The sequence below is a fragment of the Aptenodytes forsteri genome, unplaced genomic scaffold (genome assembly GCF_000699145.1).
Source record: "Aptenodytes forsteri isolate BGI_AS27 unplaced genomic scaffold, ASM69914v1 Scaffold7, whole genome shotgun sequence".
Taxonomy (NCBI): domain Eukaryota; kingdom Metazoa; phylum Chordata; class Aves; order Sphenisciformes; family Spheniscidae; genus Aptenodytes; species Aptenodytes forsteri.
Window position 1 is genome coordinate 2,537,322 of NW_008795919.1, and position 5,744 is coordinate 2,543,065.

Consider the following 5,744-nt stretch of genomic DNA (forward strand, 5'->3'; position numbering starts at 1 on the left):
TCAGGAATAGAAGAGGGGGGTGTTTGCTGAATCCGGTTTCCAGTGTCTGAGAGCTGGGGGGTGGGCAAAGCAAGCAAGCTAGAAAGCTCTTGCAAACTGAGAATACCCTGTTTCTCCTCTTCTTCCCCTCCCAAAATGGTAACGCTCCTACCCGGCCCTGGAAGGGACTCGGCAGAGGAGTTTCCCGCAGCGGGGAGACGGTCCCTGGTGCTGGGTATGTCCAATACTGGGCAGCAAAGCAGCACGGCCGAGGTGCGGACCAGCACGGCACGCGCCGAGCTGCCCTGAGCAGACGGTAGGAAATTTAGTCCAGTTTTCTGCAGCTTGCAGGAGGACGGACGATACCTGATCTAGCATAAACCTGTCATACAGACCTAGCCTATCAAAACCGGCTGAGCAAATGTGAACTGGCAGAGTGAATTTAGACTGCATCAGTGTGTTATGTCATGTAGCCACAGAGGCTTTTTATCTGGTGCTAGAAGCCCTGAAGCTGGATTTACGGTGCCATGAAACCCTGTGCCTGCTCTCTAGAGATAGGGAGTGAGTTTATCCCAGGAGGAGCAGAGCACCTTTCAATCCATCTTTATGGAAAGATGGATTTTTATGGAAAGCATTATAATTCTCCTTTCTTACAATGCTATTGATACAGCTTGTTTCGATTTTGACTTGCCTTACCCACACCAACGGGCAGCGGTGCAGACACAGGCACTACAAGCACTGAGTTTGCACCAGGGTTTATGTACATGCAAATCCCCTCATGTTGAGGCAAGCCATGAAAATCCGTCTCCATCTTGAACCAAATCCTTAGAATAAAATTACCCTTACACATCCCAGAGTCCCCCCAAGCACCTTTGGCCATTGTGTGTCTGAAATAGGGGCTTTGTGGCTGACACATCCGAGATTTAATGCAATGCAGGCAGTAAATAAATAAGGCAGAGGGAATGGGAGTTAATGCAAAACGTGTTTCTCAAGCTACAAAGGGAAAAAATATTGACTTGAAATAAGCAAGAGAGATACAGAGCTGGGCTTGGAAGAAAAGCTGGCTGAACAGTGGGCAGAGATGATTTGGTGCCTTTGAAGATGCTCTCTTTGCGATAGAAGTTCAGCAACCTGCAGGAATGCACTGGTCAGCCCAGAGGTGGTGGCGAAATGGGCCGATGGAGCGATGAGTCGCCACCGGCGGACAGAGAAGAATGAAAGAGGAGAGGTGTCTGTTAGTTTGGACTTCCCTAATATTTTGTGCCTATAATCTTGACCCCTGAAATCAAACTTTTTGCACTGTCCCTGGATACTCGTTACTCCCTCTGCCGACACACACACCCCAACCTCCCTCCCAGCACAGCCTCTAGCAGACCCCAGGTTTCAAAGTGACCCCCTGGGGCACACAGGCAGAGAGAAGGAAGAAATGAGAAAAATCGGATATGATTGCAATCCCTGGGAGAATCTAGGCTGTTCGTGCAGAACTAATCCATCAGCAAAAACAAGGCTAAAGCGTTCCTCTCTGTAATGGGAGAATCTACAGGAGCTTCCAACAGCCCGTGAACTCCGGAGCAGCCACAAAGGCTGCAAGCAGGATCAAACCCCAGGATGCTGCAGGAGATGAACCATTGTTAAGTGCCCTTGGTCCTTTCACTACTCAGCAGCCAGCGGGATGCTGGCAAGCACAGGGCTGGGGGTAGCATTGCTCCAGTTCAGGAATTTGTTGCTTCCAAGGGTATTTCCAGGGTGGACTCGGGGTCTTGGCAGGCTCCAGCAGGTCCCTGGGTGTGTCTGCAGCAGGGTGCTGGCTCCAGGGAGCTGCTCCCACCCCATCAGCAGGCGCTGCCGCTGCAGCTTGCTTTAACAACGTAACGGGGAGCATTTCTCCCAGCAGACAGGGACCAGGGCAGCAGGTTTAGCAAGCAGCAACAGGAGTGAACTCCTGCAGGAGTGAAGCTGCAGGACCTTGTTTTCGACATAAGCAGGGAACACGGCCTCCTTGCAGGAGTGAAGCTGCAGGACCTTGTTTTCGACATAAGCAGGGAACACGGCGTGTCTTGGTGCTTCAAGAGTTACTGTTGCAGAGAGAGAAAGAAAAGGGGAATTGCTGGCACTATTTGCAGCTTGAGCGGTTTTTCTCTTGCAAATCATAATTACCCTCATTAAATCCATCTCCACAGGAATGGAGACACAGGATTAATAATACACGCGAAAAGATTGGAGCGCAGATTCAGGGCCTCGTAAAGCCCAGACAATGGCAGGGCCCTGATGCGAGGGAGGATTAGGGTCGTCAGCAGAGCACAGAACAGCCTTTAAGAGGACTCCTGCCGCCCCGAGTCCTTCCAGGAGAACGAGAGGCAAAGCCGCTGCCTGCGGGCCGAGCTGCTCGTTCTCCTCCCTAATCCCACCATTGTACAGGAAAACCTGGGGCAGCAGTTTGCCTTTTGCAAGGAGACGGGGGAGGCTGCGTCTCTGTTGGGTTGTGTTTTGGTCCCCAGCACCCAGCCATTTTTCCTCCCAAGGCTGCCAGTCCGAGGCCGCTGCCTGCCTGTGTGCTGCAGGGACGGGGCTTTCCATTGCACCCCTATTATTATTGCACCCCTATTATCGCCCACCTACTATTGCACCTGCAGTAAAACCATGCCCATCGCCTGCCAAGCTCCTGCAGAGAGAGTTTAGTGGAAGATGTTTCCAAAACCCCAGTAAACAGGTCTCTCATAACTTCCCAACACACTCTTAACAGACAGTAATTCCATTTTTAAACTACAATCAAATCCTTTAGTTCAGGCAGCAATTTGAAGTGTGACTGGTAAATGCATGGATTCTTTGAGGCATCAGACCTCTGAGGCTTGAGCTGCTTACAGCTGCTGTTTGTAGCTTTGAAATGTAATGACCATTTCATCTGATAGTCCTGCGTTTCCGTAATACCCTCTCTCTGCCGATAACTGCTCTCAACCGGTGGCGTCCCCTTCCCCGGAGAAAAGTCACCGACCCAACTGCAGCGCTGGCCGGCACGGCACGGCCATGGCCCCGAGGCTCCAGCACAGCTCGAGGCTGCAGAAAGCGCCAGTCCGTGGGACGCAGAGGGCCAGGACTTGCCCTGAGCTGGAGAACAGCTCGTCCTGAAGGGCAGCAGGAGAAGCAAGAGAAAAGATTCACTAGCGAGGAGAATCCAGGAATCTGGGTGTGTTTGGGATGGAAGTATATTCTGAAGGACAACAGAGGCTGTCCAGCAGTGAGGGACATTAAAAGGGTGTCATATTAATGGTGCACTCCTTAGCTGTGTGTGTGTCAAAGCTATTTCTAAGCCAGTCCTCACTGGGGGAACCTAAACACTCCTTCAGGGTGTAGGTAGCAAAGGATGCCCGGCCGTGGCCACCCGAGCTCAGCCACGTTTCTGCATCCGATCAGTGATGCCTCCCGATTTATTGCGGAGTGCAGCAAGGCTACTGTGGGTCCCACCGCCCGATATTGCCCCAGGTCTCACCTTGGAGCACTAGCTGTGTAAGATGTAGGCAACGCCTTTACTTCTTGGTTTTAGAAATTAGTTTCTTTCAGAAAACATACCGAGGGAAATGAAAGCTGACATGACCTTGATGGAATTATTAAGGCTATTGATCGGGCTGGGAGCTCGGTGTTGCTAATTCCATCAATGAGAAATATGATATTGCAACAGTCAGGCCTGATGATTGATGGCTTGCCTGTGGGTTTAATAACACTTTGGCTCTCTACAGCACCCTTCATTTGTGGATCTCAAAGTGCTTCGGAAACATTAATGAATGGGCACTTGCAGTCACGAGGTGATGTGCCAGCACCAGTCCCAAAGGGTGTTGATGGATCTGCTCCCATGGGCACCGCTCCTGCTGGAGACCAGACCAAGAGGCAGTTAAAAGCTGCTTTTGCCTGTTACAAGCTGGTGACTAATGAGAATTGTTCCCATTTAATGAAAAATCCCCCTTTGTTGGTGTAATTCACGGTTGTACCCATTGCTTTGATTGCTGGCTTGTACAGCACGTGCGGCTGGAGCAAAGCCAGCACGTGGCCTTGAGTCCTCTGCAAGCGTGACACTACTGACGACATCTCTGCAGGCGCTTTTGGTGGGGACCGACTTCAAAGAAGCAAAATCTGATTCTGCCAAGTGCCCGTGTCAAAAGCTCAGGTCCAGCCATCTTTGCATGTGATGGATGGTAGCAGCCCCACACCAAATCCCACCCCAGCTTCAGTCACCCCAGGTCTCAAAGTGGTCAAGGAGCACGGAGAGCCCTCGCTCGCTGGCATGCCAACAAGAGATTTGGGCACAGAGGATAAAGCAGCTCAGAGGCAGCACCGAGCCCAGGACCCCAGTCGCTCCTGGCCAGGCAGCATTGCTCCCCTCGAAGTGTCTCTTGAGCCCAGCCAGGCTCAGTCCTGCCCTCTTCCCCCTGTCCTTGCCTCTATGTCCTCACTCCCCTCACCAAAATTCACTGCCTGGGAATAGAAGCTGCGGGATGCCTCCTCCAGCCCGGCCAAAATTGCCTGTGACCCGAAGCCACACAATATAGCGCTGGTGGTGAAGAGAGATGAGAAATTTAGAGCTGTAATTAACTCCTGCAAAGAGACATTTTGGTTTCATTTCAGGCTGTGATCCAGAGGGTACCTGAACATGACAGGCACCTGGCTAAATTGCCAGGGACCTTGTTTATTCAAGGCCCAGAATCACACTGTACAGTTTGTTGTATTGATTTGCTTGTGTTGAACACGACTCTATAAACAGCAAATCTGCTGGGGATTTTCTCTCCGTTTCCTGCAAGACAGGAAATAAAGGGCAAAAGAAAAAGGATGGGAAGGAGCAGGCACAGAAAAGGCATTTTCAGCGGGCCATAAAAATGGATCTGACACCAGGCTGCCTCCTGACGGGAGCAAAGTTATTGCAATGGAAATCGTCCTTTAAGAGAAATGCAAACATGGCTCAGGAGCCAGAGCCGTAACCGGGGTCAGCCAGCAGCCCCCCAGGGCTCCCCCGCCTCCCACGAGCCGGCACCCCAGCCCAACCGGGGCTGTTTCACTTTTTCCTCTACTTTTCTCCATTTATCACCTTTATCGTACTTCTGAGTCCAGGAAGGCAGATTCTGCCCTGAGTTACGCTGGAGTAAATCCAGTGTAAATCCAGCCCCAGCATCATCCCCTGGCTCTGCAGCCCCGCGGCAGCGACACGAGGGCTCTGCCCTGCGCGGGTGGGAGGGCGGCAGGGTGAGACCCCGCTCTGTGCCCCGGGTGATGCAGATCTGAACAGACAGAGTTTTCCCCATTGCAGCGAGGTGAGAGCCAGCACCGTAGCCGTGTCTCCGAGGATTTTTCCCAGGGCCGTGCAAGCCCTCATCCCGGCAGCATCACGGTGGAGCAGGCAGGGGCATGGGGACGGGCAAGCATCCTCGTCCGGCTCCGTGGGAGGACAAGCACGGGAAGGGGCTGAGTGGGCCCATACCCAGCGATTTGCATTCGCCCAGCAGCAGGCTGTTTACCCAGACTGTGCTTCCATAAATAGAGGGCTCTGCAGCCCATACGTCTGGATATAAAAATATGTATGATGTTCTGCATAAGGGGATTAAATGTTTAAGAGCCATTATAAATTCGTGCTTTTCAAATTTCATTCATAGATCCTTTGCTGAGCTCAGGCTGGGCTAATAGACCCGTTTCCAATGTTTCCCCCTTTTCCTTTGCCTTTCATGGGGCCAATTTGTCGCTCACACGTGGAGTTTTTCTCATGCCACACAACATGCAGCGGA